Raw genomic sequence first — 22,855 nt, forward strand, 5'->3', positions numbered from 1 at the left:
TTTTAAAAAAAAATAAGGTGAAACGTATAGCATTAGGTTAATGGTGGATATGTCATGTATGAAGAAATAAATAAATTCTATAAAAACTAGCAGTTATGTTCATAAATATTATGATTTTCAAACTACAAATAATAATACTTTTTACACCTTAATTTTTAATATTTATAATTAATTAATTACTCTAAACTTCTCGTGGATAAAATTTTAATATAATATTTTGAACCCATCCATTATAATTATCAAGAGATTCAAAAGGCCAAAGTAAAGAAGTTGATTTTTTTTCCTTTCGGTCAAATATATCTTACAACATTTTTTGTACAAAAAGTAAATAATCTCCTATCAAGCTTTTATTGATGAAACATTAATATTGCACTACGATTTGCATAGGATTAATCTCATGCAATCTTTTGATCTTGTAACACAATTCTACCAACAAAAAGGAACTTCTAACACTATTGAGAAATTTAATTTGGCTAGTTGTTATCTTTTCCCTTTTGCTTTACAAACTCATTTGTTTACTTATAAATGGAGTTTATTTTATTAACTCTCATATCATTATCCCGGTGCATTCACTTGAAGGTCATGAAATTGGAGTATCACAGTTAATAGGGAGACAAAGTAAGAAACCTCAATTAGACACATTTTTTTTAAAAAAAGAACCCAAATCAGATTATTTAATAATATTTATTTTTAAAACAATAATATACTCATAGGGGTTATACGCACAAAGAGCGTGCCCAGAAATTAGTATTATTAAATATGGTTAAAGTACAGTCAAGGTACTACATCATTATGAAGGAAAAATATTAATTTTACTTTGCGTGTATAATCTAAATAATTATTCCAGTAAGGTATCGACAGGCTTGGCAAAATTAGTAAAGTTTCTTCCATGTGGCGAGGCGGTCACATATTTGAGTGGTGAAAACAACCTCTCATTGAAATGCCCTTATATGGACTCCACGCATACAAAAACTTAGTGCACTAAACTTTACTTTGCCTAAGGAATTTCAGTCCTTAGGAAAATCTTGTGTATGTTAATTGTCGCAACTCAAGTCTACACCCAAGTCGAGAGACGGTACTTAAATCCACGAGTGATCTTGGGCTAACCTTTGGCTTAATATAGCAGGCCTATCTTATGAAACTAAGACAGAAGCTGTAAGATATTCTTAACATAAGACCGAATAGTGCGGGTAATAGATCCATGAGACTACATTACTAATGTCTGAATAACATCACTACTACTTAGAATGAAAACATAAGTCTGGTACATGGCCCACAGCTACCTCAAAATCAAAGATAACATAAAACAGAAGTCTAGAATTCTAAATTCATAGAGTCCCAAAATGAAGAGGGTTCACCAAATGCTAACCGGAAATGTTGCAACCACTATCCACAAGTCTGAGTATAGGCATCAGAATCTACATCATAAAAAGAAGCAATACAAGAAAAGGTATGTGTCAGTATGGGAATGTAATGAATAAGTAAGGGACACCAGACCAATCAAGGACAATGAAATAATATTTCCAAATCATGAACATAAGAAAAGAATGGTAGAAAACAGTTGGAGTTCATGCATAAGCATCATTTAAGCCTGTCAAAAACATATATAACGATGACTTTAATCTAGTAGATTTACATGACCATGTACATAGCATAGCATACTTAAAATGAACCATATCGACTTTAAAATCTATTAAAAAAATGCATAATTGGGGCATTTCTTATAATTGACATACATCATTTGAGCTCATGACGCCCAACTTATAATCCTTGATGGATGAGCTTCCCTATACCTTGCTAGAGCATAGAACCATATCATATCATATGTGGATCCACTTATATCAGCCTATCAGGGCCAGAAGGTCAACCGACAAAGTGGTGAAACATAATCCTATTGGCGCGTAGTGATGGGACTTGGGTTTTCTAAACCCATGTCATCTCGGGACTAAATAGTCCTCCCAAATCACTTACTAATAATAGTGGATCTTAATATTACAATCTATCTAATTATAATACACTTGGTAATTTATGTATGCTTCGCGCGGTAATGAACTACCTCATTAGGCTTACTTATGATAATTAGATAATATTTGTTTTTCTTTCTGATTTTGTACACCAATGTAACTTATTAATCTTCTCTATTTGGGAATATGTCTGATCCTAATTATTATAACAGTATTGCAAGGATGAAGTACTTATAGTGGAAGGTCTACATTGAAAGTAGTTATCTACAATCTACTGGTAAACTTCATGTTTTTGTGTGTATCGATTCGCGAATGACAGAGACTTGTAAGTTAGTTTAATGAAATAGTGTGATTCCATTTAACGACCCTCGGGGGGTCAGGGGATTAGCAACAACCCAGGCCTTAACATAAATAAAGGGGGACATAAACCTTACCTCCGGTCCTATGGTGGTTTTAAATCAACTAACCTACTAAGGTCAATCAATTCAATCCCAATACTATACCTATGAGAGGACTCCTGTCAATACAAAAATTCTAGGAATGCATAAATAAGGGAGACTCTCCCCTTACACAAGTAAGAAATAGCTATACTTACATCACAAGGCTAGGGGATTCTCTTCAGTTTTCTTCTTCTGAAAGTTGCCATGCCAAGCTTGTCCCTGTTGAAGTATCCTCTAATCTCCCTTGGAAGCTGCTGGTAAGTATAATACTGCTGAGGGATATCAGTGGTATGGCTCCATTTTGAGAGTGCATCTGCAGTAAAATTGGCTTCTCTGTATATATGATTGCATTGGAAAAAGGTCATTTGATTGATGATGTCTTGAAGTTGTGTAAGGTGCTGCTGTACTTGCCAAGGAGGGGTTAAACTGTGCTTAATCCATTTCATTAGAAGTTCTGAATCCACCTCCAAGATGATGTTGCTATAGCCATGCTGACTGCACCATTGCATGTCAAACAGTGCTGTCTGTATCTCAGCCTGATTACTGGTTCCCATCCCTAGAGGTGTGGTGAAAGCATACACCATATTGCCCTGGTGATCTCTTAAAATCCTACCACCTCCAATTCTGCCCGGATTTCCAATTGCACTTCCATCTGTATTCAGCTTTAGAATATTGTTAGGGGGCTTGTACCAATTGACTTTGGTGAATTCCATCTGATTCTTGTTTTCCTTGTCAGTGCTGAAGTTTGTTTCTTCCTGATCCAGTTGAGGTTCTGTTTGTTCATGCATTGAAGGGGTGGCTGTTCTTTTTTTCCACTTTCTCCTTCAGCCTTCTATTCCCTCCTTTTTCTTTGATCCTCATCCCTTTTTTTGATAGTACAAACATGTATCAAAAGCCCCTGATGCTTGCAATATGTGCAATAGTCTGGAACACTTTCATATAGCACAGCTTGCCACTTTCCAATCATAGCCAATCCAAATACGGGGGCGCCTGACTTGAGTGAGATCAACCTTCATTCTTGCTCTGGCTAGACTTCCTCTAGTTTTTTGAGCAGTTGCCGTGTCTAGGTATAGGACTTCTCCAATGGGGGAGAGTAGAGCAGACTCAGGGGAGGCTCAACGTAATTGGGGGCCTAAAGCGAAATTTCAATTCGCGGCCTAAAATATAAATACACTTCATATACGTATTTATTCAAAAAAGAAAAATTACACTATTAAGATGAAAATTATTAGTACTTAATATTGTTTTTTGAGTTACTAGTTTTAGGTAAGATTTTATCAACACAACATTGAAAAACATCCTTCAAGTGGGACAATTATTATATGCATTGTTAACATAATGATATAAGTAATAAGTTGATAAATATTAAATAAAGATAAGAGTTAGAAGTTTAGAATCATAGAATTTGACTCAAAAAGTTGATGACTTAGTATTATCTCATTTTAATATGCTTAGTGTTATCTCATTTTAATATGCTTAGAGTAATGCTTGAAACTAAAATTTAAAAAGAAATAAAAAAGAATTCGTAATTCACTTTGTTCAACACTTTTCACTGTTAATTATTATTTTTAACAAAGTACAAAAGATGTTAAAGTGGATAAAATAATTTTTTTTAAAAAAAATTATACTTTTTATCATAAATAATTAATTTTTCTATAAAAATTTTAACACATAATTTATTCTTGACAAAAATTTGGGGCCCCCAAAATTTGGGGGCCTAAGGCAAAGGCCTTATTTTTGCAAGCATAGACCCGGCCTTGGGCTGCCCACACAGCGTCTTTGCACAGAAACATGAAAAACAGAATGAATCTGGGCAGCCTCCGGTAATTCTAACTTGTAAGGAACTTCTCCAACTCGTTTAAGAATCTAGAAAGGCCCAAAGAAACGGATGTCCAACTTGTGAGAGGGAAGCTCCCTGAGATAAGTCTGACGATAAGGTNTTATTTTTAAAAGCATAGAGCCGGCCCTGAGAGCAGTCACAATTTCCTTGTTGTAACAATGCCAAGGGAGCTCCGGAAGGGTTACCCAAATAGGAACAATTGGTGTTTCTTCTTCCGGCTTGAAAGTAGGAGTCCACGTTTGAATTCTCATAAGTTGACCTTGAATACTCATTTTTTGTTTGGTCCACACAGTGTTGTAATCGATTTCATTGTCCAAGTCAATGTAGACATGTATAGCATTGAAATGGGCAATCTTGACTCCCCCAAAAAGTTGGGTCTGCAGAATAAAGTTTTTCCTAATGAGCTCGACCTTAGGCATAGTGTTACTGAATTTTCCAATTAGTATGAACCTACATCTGGCTGCCAGCTTTACCATAACATCTTCCTCTTCAAAAAGCACAGCAGGCAGTCCTTGTTTGGTAGTGAATATTGGGGTGGTAAAGTCTATGGGACCTCATTCTTTGCTTGATTAAGTCTCAATATAGCTGCATATGTTTGAACCACTGTATCAGTAGGAGTATTGGTTCCATTTCCTATCACTGGAATTTGTGAGGAGTTTGTTGTGTGCTGCCTCCCCTCCATCATCCTGTTTGCCTCTTGAATGTTGTTCTCGTGATTTGCATTTGTGCCTTCCTCTTCCTGCAAATTAGGTCTTATGCCAAAAGAAAAATTACAACAACTTGATATCTCAATTGGATCCATCTGCATATTCCCCTCTGCTCTTTTGGGCCATCGTAATGTCCACCGACCTACTTTCAATTAAACCAGAGTGTTCCATGGAGATAATATTTCGTGCCCTTTCAGAAATCGCTTCATTCAGTCTCGATGTCAAGGAGTTGTGGGAAGAATCTGATGGGGCTCCTTGTTCAGTTACCCGCATTCCTCCTTGACGAACCTTATAGACTAAGTCCGGTGGTATGTTGACCCCCGCCGCCGGCTCCCTGGCGATTCCGGTCAGTATTACCGTTAAGCTTCCTGTAAACTAGCCGTTATTCTTTTTTCTTTGAGAGCAAACGCTTATAGAGAAGTTCTAGAGAGAGAAAAAAAATTAGAAAGTGAGGAAGCGATTGATTCTGTCTATTGGAAAGTATTAGATAGGGCATACTTATAATTAGAGTTGGCAAAACATTTTTTTCAAATAAAATACTAGTTGTAAGTGTTGAAAGCAGAGGAATGGAACTGAAAATAGGAGTAAACTTGGAACAAATAAATCCAGGATGTACAATCAAACGACTATGGAAGAAACCAAAAATTGTACAACCAACGACAAATTAATTTAACAGGTTAAGGTAAATAGCGGCCAAACACTACATGCCGATCAAAGGGATATAATAAAACAATATCGAGATGTTCTCAACCTATAGGAGTTCACGCTATGAAACACAAGTTACAAGTATTAAGAAATATGATGTAGTTTTTCGGTAACCAAAGCAAAAAGGATTTTAATGATGTGTTGCTTCTCCACGAAAGGTTGTCCTTTCAGGTTTTCTATTAAGATTGTGTAGGTATAGCCTTTAAAAATGATTGTGAATATAAAAGTAGCATACCTAGAGAGGATATGGGAGTATTTGGTATGCCGCGAGGTAGGTTATAGTTATCCATTGGAGGATTCTTGTATGTTAATTAAGATAAATATTGAATTACGAAAATCTAAGCATACAAGTGTGCCAATGAAATTGCTAGCTAATTCAAGTGATTGAATGTTATAAGAGACTGTTTCGTATGCCCTCGTATATATAGTGGGTTAGCAAACTTCAAGAACTTGGCAAAAGATGAATGAATAATGGATTGGTTTTAAGCTATTGTTTTAATATGTCTAAAGTATTCATATATTTTTGGCAATATGTCAAAGGTGAAACTCCATATGCTTAGGGTATCTGAAAGTTGAAATGAAAGAATTATTGTTTCAAATCTTTCCATTATCCTTTGAATACTATTATTATTTTCAAAGACTATTCTCAAATAAAAAAAAATGGCAGAGAAGCGCGATTAATAATATCGTGATATCATCCCTATAATGAAACAATTATTTGAAGCCTTCTTAAATTCTCTAACGGATTGGTATAAATCTTTAAGTACTTTTAATGCTTAGGAATCAACTCTTATAATTTTGTTTCAACTTTATTTTGGAGTAGATTAGTTTGCTGTCACCTTTATGATTTTTTTGTATCTTTTGGTATTAATTCTCCTCCTCGCTTATCTATTTTTTTAAATTAATTATTGTCTTATTATTTAATTTTGGAAAATTGGTCTCACATGTCTGTTCTATTTAATAATAAATTAATTTAACTTCTCTAATTATCTTATCATTTAAGTTTTTGTGTTAATAATAATCACATCGACTATCTTTGTCAAGTTGCTTTAAATAAAGTTTCGCCTGCTTTAACACATAGTTTACTTAAATTAATGGGAAAATGCATAAGTACCCCCCAGCCTATACCCGAAATTTCTGAGACACACCTAACCTTTACTAAGGTCCTATTACCCCCCCCCCCGAACTTATTTTATATGTAATATTCTACCCCTTTTTGGCCTACGTGGCACTATCTTGTGGGCCCAGCGCATGTTGATATTTTTTTCAAGGATAGTGCCACGTAGGCCGAAAAGGGGTAGAATATTATAGATAAATTAAGTTCGGGGGGGTAATAGGACTTTAGTAAAGGTTAGGTGTGTCTCTGGGATTTCGAGCATAGGTTGGGGGGGTACTTATGCATTTTTCCTAAATTAATTAAAAAGAAACTACACATATAACAAAAATTTCTCAACGTGACAACACAACTTATTTTAGTACCTAAACTACATGAACGTTTAAATATCCCCCTTAAGAACTTTCGAGTGAATCAAGTATCATGTAACGGGTGGAAGAGTGAATGGACTCACTCTCCTAGGACAATGAATTAAGGGTGGTAGAAAAGTTTCAAGGGTGACAATTTTTAAATTAAGGATTAAGGGGATGAATTTCTCATCCCCAAGTTTTTTATTTTACACTTTGGTCCATCTTATATAAAACCCTAATAATAAAAAATGGAGGGAAAAAAATGACACCAACTACTCACAACTCTTTTTTTCCTTTTTCTCTATCTTACCTATTATTCCATTGTTGTTGCTCTTCTTCTTTTTTTTCATCATCATTTTTCTTCTTCTTCTTCTTTATGTTCATTATCATCTTTTTTTTCTTCTTCTTGCTCATCATCATCTTCTTCTTCTTCTTTCTTGTTCATCATCATCTTCTTCTTATTTTATTGCTTGTCGTGACATTCACATTGTTGGTAATATTGCTATCGGATCAAATTTCATTCCTATATCATTGGGCATCACTTCATAAGTGATTTTTAGTCTAATTTTTCATTAGGATATTTTGTGTGTTTCTTCAATAATTTACAATCGTGTATTCAACAGGTAAAGTCATTTATTGCAACAGATGGCTTACCTGTTTGATACATATTACAGTACCATGCCAAGTTATGACAGAATCAGAAGCGTGTCCCAACAGATAAATTATGTATTGCAACTAGAAGACTCATCTATTGCAACAGATGACTTATCTATTGGATAAATATTACAATGCCAGACCAAGTTGGGACAGAACCAGAAGTTCGTCCCAACAGATGAGTCATCTGATGCACCAAATGACTCACCTGCAGCAACATATGGCTTACCTATTGGATACATGTTATAGTACCAGGCCAAACTTGGACAAAACCAAAAGTTTATCCAAACATGTAAGTCATATATTGCAACATATGAGTTACCTGTTGCAACAGATGACTCATTTGTTACAATAATTGACTTACATGTTAGATAGGCATTTTTAGTTTTGGACATGTATCCAACAAGTGAGTCACCAGTTGCAATAAGTGAGTCATTTGCCGCAATGGATGACCTATTTGTTGCAACAGATCACTGACTTGTTGGGACAATAATTGTACATATGATTTTTTTAACTGTATATATTTGATATGAAATGCTTCAGTAGTCCATGATTAGTGATAAGTAATTTTTTATAATTACATTTGAATTAATAAGTTCAATTATATTTTCAATGCATTATAGAGTAATTACATGATCAACTAATTGTATTTATCTTAAATAAAGTGATCAATTGATTAATTTGATATGAAATACTTCATTAACCCATAATTAGTGATAAACAAAGTTATTTAATTATAATTGCGTTTCAATTTATAAGTTCAATTACAATCTCAATGCATTATACAGTAATTACACAATCAACTAACTGTATTTATCTTAAATAAAGTGATCAATTGACTAATTTGATATTAAGTGCTTCATTAATCCATAATTAGTGATAAATAAAGTTAGTTAATTATAATTATCTTTCAATTAATAAGTTCAATTATAACCTCAATGCATTATAAAGTAATTACATGATCAACTAACTCTATTTGTCTTAAATAAAATGATCAATTGATTATTTTGATTTGAAATACTTCATTAACTCATAATTAGTGATAAATAAAGTTATTTATTTATTGTTGACACCCAATTTTGAACCTCCACAATATAAATTATTCATCGAGCTTCTTCAATCTCAAATGATTTAAAATAATTAGTTTTATAAAAATTTCAAAAGAAAATAATATATATATATATATATATATATATATATATAGTTTGCAAGTTATTTTAAATAGTTTATCATTTTCTATATAATTATATATAATTAGTATATTTATGAATGTTCAAAAATCATCTCAAAAAGATTTTATTTTAGTAAATATTTTATTAAAGTAGTATAGCTTTATTATAGTTATAATTTTGAGTTAATTAGTTTGTACTTAAGTTAAATACTTTTATTTTTGTTAATACTAAGAAGCTCGTAAATTAATTATATTGATTCATCCTATTTTAACTCTAGCCGAAATTCGCTAAATCAACTTAATTTGGCTAACTTATTCAATCCAATCGGCTATAATTTAGATTCATATGGTTAAACCTTAACTAAATTGGTTGGAGTTGAATTTACCCACTTCTTTAAGACCAAGTTTTGGGCTTGTTGGTATCCAGCAGCCCATTACTTCCTCCTCCAATTCAATTTTTTTCAGCCCATTCTTCCAACTAGCAGCCCAAATCACAATACCAAAATAACCCATCAGAAAACTTCCAACATACACAAATGCGTACAACATATCAAACCGACCCGACCCCACTTCGCTTCTTCATCTTCTTCCCTGCGCAGGACCAGAAAGGTGCTTCCAAAAACCAACAAAATCGCGGAAATCCAGCAGAAAATCCCAGCAAACCCAGACCTCAAACCCAGCAAATCACGTCCTCTTCTTCTCCTCTCCTTTCTTTTCCGTTGAAAATTGGTACAATGGACATATTATTTTTCTTATCTCTTCAAGATTTTGAATTTCAAATTTCATTCTTATCCATCTTTTCATCCCGTTTTTCCCCTTTTTTTCAATTAGAATCTCCCCTATATATACCCCTGCTCTTTTCACTGTAAGGGGAGGAAGAAAAAAAGACAGAAACATAGCTTCATAAAAAATTAGTTACTATAATCAAAAAGTTTTGATTTTTGAGTTATAAGTTTTCCTTTTGAAACCATCGGAGTTCAATGGTGGTGGTGGAATCGCTTTGAACACGAGTCTCGGTCTCACTGCCTCGGAAAAGGTGATCTCCTGCCTTTTTAGTTCTTTTTTTTTTGTTTTATTTCATGTTTATGTGCCCAGTTGTTCTCTTTTGGAGCCTGCTCTGTAGTTCTTAATTCTATTTTCCATTAGATTGAATCCTGCTCATGCTATTGAGTCACTTCCTTGATATGTGTTTGTTCAGTTAATTATGTGTCTTAGGCTAAGGGTCCATTTTCTCAAGAATTTGGTTTTGTTCTTTTCTTTCTAGTTCAGAGCATTGTAGTTGATCATTTGTTATTCAATATTTTTGAATTGTCTACATTCTTGTTTGAATCTTATTTATTGTTTGTTGAAGCATGAAGAAATTGTTTACTATTTTCCTTATACGACTTATTTTGAGAATAAATTGTTAGTTCTCTTTTCCCCTGCAATACATATCACATGATCTTTTACAATGTTATTGATTTTAATGGCTTGATTTCCTAGTCTAGTTTCCCATGTTCTTTATTTTTAGGAGCAGCTCTTATTAGTTTCAGATTCCATAATTTAATCTGCTTAGTGGATTATTTTTTATCCATTTTTGAACAAGTGTGGTTGATCCCAGGAAGTTTGGATATATTTTAGCATTTGGAAAATGTTATTTTGTTAAAGGGGTTGATTTTAAACTAAGTGCATTTGTTTTACACTTTCTTGTTAACTTAAGCACATTTGGTTGTGCTATGTCTTTCTTAGTTAGCATAGTTTGATGTTTGGATGTAGCTGAATCAATCATGCTTGATTTACTAAGTTTCAGCTTCTTCCATTTGTTCATCACATAGCTAGTATATAATCTTCAAATAAGCTCAAAGATTTAGAAGAGTTCAATGTGTTTTGGAATAATACCATGCGATGTGATTAATTTCCCTAGATGATAATGCAATGTGGTTGGAAATTAATAATGCTTACATGTGGTCTCTTCCAATTCTTGTTGTGTAAGATTAACTGCAATTGAATTTGCAATGAAAATGTCAAAGTTACCTTTAGTTTAGAAATACTACATCAATTAATTTTCTTATTCAATTTGCTAATTTGTATTTATTTGTTCACTGTGTGTATGTCCGAGTGAGTCCTATGTACTCATGTCTACACCTCGCATTTCAAATGGGCCTCGGAGGCCTAAAACTCCCTCTTATTGAGTCAACCTCATCCTTGGGAGCATATGGAATTCGGAGAGGAAATCTATGTTATAAAGGAAGCTGAAATAGGTCTCGAAGAACAGAAAAAGGGGTTGTATACAAGATGTATACAGCTGTATACACTTATATACAGGTCAAAAATGCAAAAACACAGAGCGGAGGCAAAATACAAGTGTTCGGAAGCAAGAAATACATGGAAAGAGCTGATATACATGCTTATATACACCGATATACATCAGGTGTATACAAAAACGGGTTTAAGATTAAACCCCAAAAATTCCAGCGAAATTAACCCAAAAGGAGGCCCAAATTCAATTTCTCCCTTACTCTTTAATTATTTAATTGTGATTCTAACTTTATAATTGTTAATTAACTTAGTTAATTCCCCAAAGGACGAACTATTTCTCTGTGTTGTTTTGTTTTTAACAAATCTCATTTTATCAACTCTTTGTATTTTCATTTATAATCTTTAGTTTAGACTTTTTATTAGTTTAAAATAGTTTTCATATTTTGATTAACCAAAAAATGATTCAAATAAAAACCAACTAATCTAGTTTTGTTAAAATTCTAATTACTTGTCTCTAATTCAAATGTTTATTTTAGGTCCCTTTCTCTAAACAATAAAGTAAAATTAAATGTGTCATTTATTTAATTATTTTCTTAAAGTTAATTAAATATTGTAAATTATTATTTTTATGTTAAATCATTTTCCCAAAGAATTAGTCAAAAAAATATATTTTAGTCAAGTCGTAGGTCAATCGTATGTTAGCGGGCACTTCGAATGCTTAAACCCTTCTTGAAGTGTAAATTGAATCTCGAACCCTCTTTGATATTTTCAAATGATTTTTTTTCTGTTTAAATCTTTGAAAATTATAAGTTTTCTTAATTTCTTTTTAAAATGAAGTGGTGACTCTTTTCTAAGTATTTTTCTTAAATTGTTTTATACTTAGAACATTTCAAAAAGTGATTTTGCTAAAGATAGTTAAATTACGGCATAACAGAAATAGTGACTCTGCTGGGGAGTTAATTAAGTTCTAACCGTAAGATTTGACTTATTTGACTGATTGTTATTAATTGTTGAATTATTTATCTGCGCTCAGTGTGTTTAATTTGTTATAATTGTCATTGCATTCATGACACTTCCTATGTATGTATAGTATATTAAGGACGGTTTCTGCATAATAGCAGCTGGACTTTTTATACTCAACCCTTTTTCGGAAGGATCGACATTTTATTGGTACGTCATGCGTCCACTGATTGTCGTGAATTCCAGCCTAAGTTGTCCACTTGGGTTTTCGGTCTTTCAAAAGTCATTCTTAGTCAACTAACGTAGAGCGAAACCAAATCTCAATTTTTAGCTCATTTTGAACTAGGTTGACCCAACACCCAAGGCGTGTTGGGCCCATTAGAGAGACCACCTTGAGTCCACAACGGCCCACGACCTAAATGGACGATCATACTTATGTGTTTAAATTTGAATGATGTATACGTCATTTGACAAACCATTGTCTCTTGGGGTAGAGTTTTAATCGTTTGTTCGAGTCGAAGAAGGAACAAGTTATCATAGCATCCAAAAGCGTGGACATTCGAAGATGACAAGAAATCAAGAACAGAGGATCTTTCCTTGGAAGCATGGATTAGGATTGTTCTCCTGCGCAGGACTGATATTTGGTATCCCATTTCCCATATTATGTATCCCCATTTAGATTATTCATAAAACTTGTACAAATTTGAGTTTTGGGAGCAATGAAATGTTTCAAACGACGTTATACATCCTTCAAATCGCTAGGCCTACCCTTGGCACAAAAAGGGTCACATATTTGTTTAAAATGCGCAATATCTGTTTTTGTGATATAACTGCTTGTGTGGATATGTTGTTTTATTTGAAGATGTTTTAGCCTACTCATTCTAGGGAAAAATATATTTTCTAGAACCCTCTAAGCACAAATATCAAGTCACTAATACTCTTCGAGTCTTTAGTTTCCCAATAAAATTCGAACTTCATTTTTCAAATATTACTCTCATATCAGAAAAAGATTCATCGTCTCAAATTAAAAGAGATTCAAGTTAGTCGAACTACGTAGGACCTGAATTCTCCTCCGTGAGATACGTAGGCAGTCTTTCAAGATTCGGTCCCCATTTTTGAGAAATTCTATTTTATTTTTCTTTCAATCCTTGCAAGGAGATTAGAATTCCATCTCATTCAAATATCAGAAGTATAAAAGGACCTCGGCTCCACAAAAATTGACTTCTCTGATTGACTAAGCTCAAATCAAATAGACAAATTACTATCTATTTAGTCATTTTCCTAATTTCTATGGGCTAGTTTATCTTCAAGTAAAACAATTTTTATGTGTTTGCAATCATGTGTGATATTTTGTATTATTTATCATCTACTTAGACTAACGTGTTTATCTTTTAAGTTATTTTCCTTTTCAGGTACTCAAAACTGATTGAGAAAATGGCAAAACATCTATACCTCACGAGGTCTAAAGATCCCAAAGATTTCTTCCCTGACCAAAGCTTGTCAAAAGACAAAGAAAAAGTTGTTGAAACTATTGAGATCACTGATTTGACCAAAATCATTATAAATGACCCTATCATTGTTGATCGCACAATTGTTTCAACAAATCTCTGAAATGAGTGTCGAAATGAGGTCATAAAAGCAAAGGATGAGCAAAACATCAGAGAGGAAGTTTTGAATGCAATGAAGGACTTTCAATACACCCCAGACATTGTAGGGTTGAATTATGAAGATTTGTGCATTCATCCACATCTGGAGCTCCCGGAAGGTTTTAAAGTGCCGAAATTTGACATTTTTAGTGGAGTTGAAAATCCTTTTGCTCATTTGAGGGCTTATTGCAACCAATTTATGGGAGTTGGAAAAAATGAGGCTTTGTTGATGTGTCTCTTTAGTCGAAGCATAAAAGGAGAAGATTTTGAATGGTATATTTCTCACGAAATCAAGCAGTGGCCAAGTTGGAACGCTTTGGCTAAAGACTTCATTAAAAGGTTTGGTTACAACGTAGTCTTCATTCCTGATCAATACTCTTTAGAGAGAATCAAACAGAAAGTCTTGTGAAAACTATCGAGAATATGCCTACCGTTGGAGAAGAGAGGTTGTAAGGGTTAGGCCTCCCATGACTGAGAAAGAGATTATTGAAGTCTTCGTTCGTATTCAAGAGCCGGAGTACTACAATAGGATGTTGCTTATTTTATGAAGGAAGTTTAATGAGATAGTCAAAATTGGTGAAGCTGTTGAAGACGGTCTTAAGACCGGAAAAATCATACGAATGGCTTCCCAAGATGGATCCTCAAGATCATTGAGGAGGAAAAAGGAGGATGTTTCCTCTATCTCATTTGAATCGAGCCAAAAATCAAAGAGACATGTCGGTCACAATGTTCGAAAGCCTTTACCATCCAAAACCTACCCCTTAGCTCTGCAAAATTCTTACCCCATCTCTTATGTCCAATCAAATTACCAAACTTCACCACAAAATTATCCAAATTACCTAGCTCCACTGTCATATTACCCAAATGTTCAACCAAATTACCGAGCCACTTTGCTAAATTACCCAAATACTTCTCATATCTACCAAACTCCCCAATACTCGAAATTTCAAACACCAGCACCTATTCGCCTAACTCTTTCACTTTATCATCAAATACCTCCACCTCCGCGAAATAATTACAATCTTCCTCGTCCAAAACTTGAGAATAAACCACCTCGAGTCTTTACTCCTTTGGTTGAAAGTCGGACTCAGCTTTTTGAGAGATTGAAAGCAATCGGTCTAATACAAACAATTGATCCGCAAAATGTCAATGTCAATTCCAGACATTATATGGCCGATCTTCATTGTGCTTACCATTCAGGAGGTGTCGGACATACCACTGAAGATTGCATCAACTTGAAGCATAAAATTCAAGACTTGATTGATCAAAAGGTTGTAACTCTTCAAACTGTCATACCCAATGTCAATAATGATTCACTGTCGAATCGTGAAGGGTTAACCATTAACATGATTAAGGTCGAAAAATATTGGTGTGTGGATAAAGCTATAATCCCAAACAATCCAGGCAATCTTGAGAAAGTTGTAGCTTCCTTGAGCATAGTTGAGAAATCAAAATTTGTGGTCATGGCACCGCATCAAGTTTTTGCTTTAGTGTCAAAAGATGGTCGGAACATGAAGCTGGTTAATCATGTATTACCAAAGCCTTTACCTCATTTGTATCAGTCTTTTCTAGTAGAGGAATATGACAATGATGACAGTCTCAGAGAAGGAACTAGGGATCTTTCTAAGGAAGTTGATGTTGGGCCAGAGAAATTGATCGGGACGCCAGGCATACGAGATGTCAAGCCAATGGAGAAAGTGCTTAATTGGACTTGCACTCCGCTCTTGATTCCTCGCTCGTCTTGATAGACAGATAAAATTTATGCTATTTTTAAAAAAAAGAAATCGATGGTATTCCAAATGAGTCTCGGGATCCACCTTTTATGTCATTTTTAATTTCCCTCGTAATATTTTGAAAAGGGCAAAACGGCCCATGATCATGGCCAAAGTTTGTATTTCCTTATTTTCAATGAAAGCCTCTTCTATTGCGAAAAATTCATTTCACTTGCTTAATCTTTCTATCTAATAGTCTTTGTTTTTTGTTTCAATAAAAATAATTTATTTTTAAAAAAAAAAACTGTAAATATCATGTCATGTCACAAGTTGAATGAACAAATGAGGTAGATCACGATGTATTCTAAGAGCATGATGAAGAGATCATGATACATTATCGAAGAATTTGAGAATCAAGTCAAGTCAGATCTAGACACTACAGAAGCGGTGAATCTAGAAGAGGATGAATGTGTCAAGGAAGCCAGAATCCAGGTCCATCTAACAGAATCTTAGAAAAAGAGAACTCAATAGCTTGCATAGGCAATACATCAATACATTTGTTTGATGACATGCCATGTTTGAGCATAGACATTTATCTCACAAAGTTACCAATTGACATAGGCACTATCAAGAGCTATTATATTTGGAGATTCAAATTTTTTTCTATTTTTTTCCCCTGTAAATCGCATTATTTGCTTGTAATCATCTTATGATTTTCTCTTGTTTGAACTACGTCTGACCTGAATTCTCAAGAATGAGATACATAGGCGGCTTATGTCGGCCTCGGTCGGTTCCTCATAAATATTTCATAGTTTTGTTAATCCTCGAGAGGGGAACTACGTATGACCTGATTCCTCCCTCAACGGGATACGTAGGCGCCACAATGGTTCGGTCATATCTCTCGTAAGATTTCTATTTTCCTTCACAATAGAAATCGGGACAGAATTTTTGAAAGGGACTCAAAAATTCTCAATAAGAGGCTCAAAAATTCTCAAGAAGAGCATCTCTCCAACAAGTCAAGACGTAAGATACATTGTGAGTTGCAACTGGGATAAAATTTTTGAGAGGGTCTCAAAAATTCTACAATTCATCAAGATACGCTAAGACATCTAATCGGGACAAAAATTTTGAGAGAGACTCATGAATTCTCAAGAAGAAGATCTCCAACAAGTCAAGACTTAGGATACATTGTGAGGACAAAATTTTTGAGGGGGTCTCAAAAATTCTACAAGTCATATATCAAAAGTTCGAGATATGTTGAGACATCTAATCGGGACAAAAATTTTGAGAAGGACTCAAAAATTCTCAAGAATAAGATCTCCGACAAGTAAAGACTTAAGTCACATTGAGAAATGCAACTGGGATAGAATTTTTGAGAAGATCTCAAAAATTCCATAAGACATCTATCAACAGCTTAAGATATTTCAAGACATCTAACTGGGACGAAAAAATTTGAGGATGGCCTAAAAAATTTCTTCAAGCATCACTAGAAGTTTGTAGTTAATTTTGAATATTTCGAGCATGATTAGAAGTTTAAAGCTAACTTCAAATGATCTCTGGCATCGTTAAAGTTCATAATCAACTTCAGTAACCTCCGACACCATTGGATTTCGGAGTCAAGTGCAAAACTTTCCAATTATAACAGATTTCGGAAGAACCATGTCAGAAATTTCTCAAACTTTAAGGATCTTTTGCATTCTCCAGTACAAGCTATCGGACACGTCAAAAGTTTTGAACCAAGGATGTTCACTTCAGCTATTCATGACATGACATTTGACAGTGACCTTTTCCAAATTGATTCTTGAAAAAATTCTTTTTCCATAAAGATTTTTTAATATGTCAATTATTTTGTATAATTTCATCTTATGTCTATCGAGAAGCAAGAGATCGGAGTGATCAACTGAATATAGCAAGACAAGGAGCAAGCGATTGAAGGAGTCAACACATATCATTTTGTTTTAGAAAGAAAAAAAAACTGCCAATTTTTCTACGGATGCAGGAAAGTCATTGAAATTTTTAGAAGAAAAAGAAACAGTTCAAAATACGAACAACAACACCTCGTTCAAATCTCCAAGTCGCAATGAACATAAAATGCTCAAAATAGGAACAAGTGAAAGCATCACTCACAACATGTACAAGCCTATTCAATGACATCAAATTACATTTCCCAGCATCAAGAATGTTTGAAAGTATTCACAAATCCTATCGATATCAGATGTAGTGATGTGAACCACCCGGAGGGACATTTCTACAATATTATCAAATGATATAATACCACCAGCTAGATTAACATCATATTCAAACGTCGAGAGGGCCATCATCTTCCATTGCCAAGATGGCCATTACATATTCAAACCGCCAAGAGGGCCATCATTCATTCCAAATGCCAAGAGGGACATTGCATCTTCTAATGTCAAGAGGCTCATTGTGCATTCAAACGCCAAGAGGACCATTACATATTCAAATGCCAAGAGGGCCATTGAATCTTCCATTGCCAAGAGGGCCATTGCATCTTCAAACGCAGAGAGGGCAATTATCTTCAAATGCCGAGAAAGCCATTGCATTCAAACCCCGAGAGGGTCATTGCATCTTCAAATGCTGAGAGGGCCATTGAATCTTCAAACGCCGAGAGGGCAATCATCTTCAAATGCCGAGAAGGACATTGCATTCAAGCCGCCAAAAGGGCCATTGCATCTTCAAACCTCCGAGAGGGCCATTGCATCTTTAAACCGCCGAGAGGGCCATTGCATCTTCAAATGCCGAGAGGGTCATTGCATCTTCAAACGCCGAGAAGGCCATCATCTACAATCGCCGAGAGGGCCATTGAATTTTCAAATGCCGAGAGGGCCATCATCTTCAAATGCCAAGAGGGTCATTGCACATTTAAACCACTGAGAGGGACATCCGTATTATATTATCAAAGGTGATAATATCATTGTTGAATGGATCAACATCATCTTGTCGATAGACCATCGTCATCTTACCAATCAAGCTTCGACAACATCAACCTACCATTGGATCAACATCATCCTGCCAATGGATCATCAATGTAGCAACGTCATTTTACCAATCAAGTTTCGACACTATCAATCTATCATTGGATCAACATTATTTTGCCAGTGGATCATCAATGTAGTAGCATTATCTTATCAATCGAGCATCATCATCATCATCCTATCAATGAAGTATCATCATCAACAATATTGCATTATCAAGAATGTCATCATCGTGTCGCATCATATTGATTAATCATCTACTGCGTCAAAATCGACAGAGACTGACGTCAGAACATATAGACAAAAACATGTGCCAAAAATGGTAAAACATAACACTTCTCTATTTAAATTACAGTTTCTACTAACAAGTTTATTTCAGTATTTGTCGAGAGCATCCAAAAGGATGAATTCTCAAATCAAACCACAGGTGCGGACGACATCAAAATGGATGCAGCACAACATGGAACTTTTTCTTAGCAGCGAACTGGGACATAGTCCGAAGAGGAGTATCAAACTCTTAGGACGCGAGCTGAGGAGCGACTTCCACCACAACCCACACCCCTATCAAAAGGCATGTGGGTTTTTCTTTGGGTTTATCGGTTTCAATTTCGCATCCGAAAAACTTCTCACTCTCACGGGAAACAGCTTTCCAATCTGAGTGATAATGCACCAAGAGCTTTGGAAATTATGTTCGTGTAAGTTCTTAATTATGGGTGTGAAGGGCCCCACATTCATGGCTAAGAGGTTGCAAACCTCTTTTTCATACTTGACTTACTTATCACTCGTTCAGAACCAAAGGTTATCTTGCATAATAGATTTCCTTTTCAATCGATCGAGTCGAACTACAAACAGCCTGATTCCTAAGGTCCAAGGATATGTAGGCGGGATCAATATTGAAAACTCAGTTGTATTTCGACATTCTCTCTCAAATCTTATTCTCAAGCATTCCAATCTCTTAATAATTCGATATTGGGATAGCTTTTGAATTCTTTTATAATCGTGCATCAAATCAAGCGTATCGAACCACAAGTGACCTGAATTCTCATATAGCATAAGATATGTATGAAACCTGATACCGAGGTCCGGTCATAATTCCTAAAGTCCGTACCAAAATACCTTATCTAAGAGATAAAGATGTGGTCGGTCAAAATTGGATTCGTCAATTTCATTTGCCTCGAATTTCTTTCATCAATCCAAGTCAAACGAGGAACAGTTGTTAACACCCAATTTTGGACCTCCACAATATAAATTAATCATCGAGCTTCTTCAATTTCAAATGATTTAAAATAATTAGTTTTATAAAAATTTCAAAAATAAAATTATATATATATATATATAGTTTGCAAGTTATTTTAAATAGTTTATTATTTTCTATATAATTATATATAATTAGTATATTTATGAATGTTCAAAAATCGTCTCAAAAAGATTTTATTTTAGTAAATATTTTATTAAATTAGTATAGCTTTATTATAGTTATAATTTTGAGTTAATTAGTTTATACTTAAGTTAAATACTTTTATTTTCGTTAAGATTAAGAAGTTCGTAAATTAATTATATTAATTCATCCTATTTTAATTCTAGCCGAATTCGCTAAATCAACTCAATTTGGCTAACTTATTCAATCTAATCGGCTATAATTTAGATTCATATGGTTAAACATTAACTAAATTGGTTAGAATTGAATTTACCCACTTCTTTAAGACCAAGTTTTGGGCCTGTTGGTATCCAGCAACCTATTACCTCCTCCTCCAATTCAATTCTTTTTCAGCCCATTCTTCCAACTAGCAGCCCAAATCACAATACCAAAATAACCCATCAGAAGACTTCCAACATACAGAGATGAGTACAACATACCAAACTGACCCGACCCCACTTTGCTTCTTCATCTTCTTCCCTGTGCAGGACCAGAAAGGTGCGTCCAAAACCCAACAAAATCGCGGAAATCCAGCAGAAAATCCCAGCAAACTTGGACCTTGAACCCAGCAAATCACGTCCTCCTCTTCTCCTCTCCTTTCTTTTCCATTGAAAATTGGTACAATGGACATATTTTTTTTCTTATCTCTTCAAGATTTTGAATTTCAAATTTCATTCTTATCCATCTTTTCATCACGTTTTCCCCTTTTTTTCAATTTGAATCTCCCCTATATATACCCCTGCTCTTTTCACTGTAAGGCGAGGAAGAAAAAAGATAGAAACATAGCCTCATAAAAAATTGGTTACTATTGTCAAGAAGTTTCGATTTTTGAGTTATAAGTTTTCCTTTTGAAACCATCGGAGTTCCATGGTGGTGGTGGAATCGCTTAGAACACGAGTCCCGGTCTCGCTACCCCGGAAAAGGTGATCTCCTGCCTTTTTAGTTCTTTTTTTTTGTTTTATTTCCTGTCTATGTGCCCAGTTGTTCTCTTTTGGAGCCTGCTCTGTAGTTCTTAATTCTATTTTCTCTTAGATTGAATCATGCTCATGCTATTGAGTCACTTCCTTGTTATGTGTTTGTTCAGTTAATTATGTGTCTTAGGCTAAGGGTCCATTTTCTCAAGAATTTGGTTTTGTTCTTTTCTTTCTAGTTCAGAGCATTGTAGTTGATCATTTGTTATTCAATGTTTTTGAATTGTCTACATTCTTGTTTGAATCTTATTTATTGTCTGCTGAAACATGAAGAAATTGTTTACTATTTTCCTTATATAACTTAGTTTGAGAATAAATTGTTAGTTCTCTTTTCCCCTTCAATACATATCATATGATCTTTTACAATGTTATTGATTTTAATGGCTTGATTTCCTAGTCTAGTTTCCCATGTTCTTTATTTTTAGGAGCAGCTCTTATTAGTTTCAGATTCCATAATTTAATTTGCTTAGTGGATTATTTTTTATCCATTTTTTAACAAGTGTGGTTGATCCCAGGAAGTTTGGATATTTTTTAGCATTTGGAAAATGTTATCTTGTTAAATGAGTTGATTTTAAACTAAGTGCATTTGTTTTACACTTTCTTGTTAACTTAAGCACATTTGGTTTTGTTATGTCTTTCTTAGTTAGCATAGTTTGATGTTTGGATGTAGCTGAATCAATCATGCTTGATTTGCTAAGTTTCAGCTTCTTCCATTTGTTCATCACATAGCTAGTATATAATCTTCAAATAAGCTCAAAGATTTAGAAGTGTTCAATGTGTTTTGGAAAATACCATGCACTGTGATTGATTTCCCTAGATGATAATGCAATGTGGTTGGAAAAATGAATAATTCTTACATGTGGTCTCTTCCAATTCTTGGTGTGTAAGATTAACTGCAATTGAATTTGCAATGAAAATGCCAAAGTTTCCTTTAGTTTAGAAATAGTACATCAATTGATTTTCTTATTCCATTTGCTAATTTGTATTTATTTGTTCACTCTGTGTATGTCCGAGTGAGTTCTATGTACTCAAGTCTACACCTCGCATTTCAAATGGGCCTCGGAGGCCTAAAACTCCCTCTTATTGAGTCAACCTCATCATTGGGAGGATATGGAATTCGGAGAGGAAATCTATGTTATAAAAAGAAGCTGAAATAGGTCTCGAAAACAGAAAAAGGGGTTGTATACAAGATGTATACACTTATGTGCAGGTCAAAAATGCAAAAACACAGGGCGGAGGCGAAATACAGGTGTTCTGAAGCAAGAAATACATGGAAAGAGCTAATATACATGCTTATATACACGGATATACATCAGGTGTATACAAAAACGGGTTTAGGATTAAACCCCAAAAATTACAGCGAAATTGACCCAAAAGCAGTTCCAAATTCAATTTCTCCCTTACTCTTTAATTATTTAATTGTGATTATTTATTGTTTGTTGCTTAACTCTAACTTTATAATTGCTAATTAAGTTAGTTGATTCCCCAAAGGACAAACTATTTCTCTGTGTTGTTTTGTTTTTAACAAATCTCATTTTATCAACTCTTTGTATTTTCATTTATAATCTTTAGTTGAAACTTTTTATTAGTTTAAAATAGTTTTCATATTTTGATTAACCAAAAAATGATTCAAATAAAAATCAACTAATCTAGTTTTGTTAAAAGGCTAACTACTTGTCTCTAATTCAAATGTTTATTTTGGGTCCCTTTCTCTAAAAAATAAAGTAAAATTAAATGTGTCATTTATTTAATTATTTTCTTAAAGTTAATCAAATATTGTAAATTATTATTTTTATGTTAAATCATTTTCCTAAAGAATTAGTCAAAAAAAAATATTTTAGTCAAGTCGTAGGTCAACCGCATGTTAGCGGACACTTCGAATGCTTAAACCCTTCTCGAAGTGTAAATTGAATTCCGAACCCTCTTTTGTATTTTCAAATGATTTTTTTTCTGTTTAAATCTTTGAAACT

Source organism: Solanum stenotomum, chromosome 1 (genome assembly GCF_019186545.1).
Source record: "Solanum stenotomum isolate F172 chromosome 1, ASM1918654v1, whole genome shotgun sequence".
Classification (NCBI taxonomy): domain Eukaryota; kingdom Viridiplantae; phylum Streptophyta; class Magnoliopsida; order Solanales; family Solanaceae; genus Solanum; species Solanum stenotomum.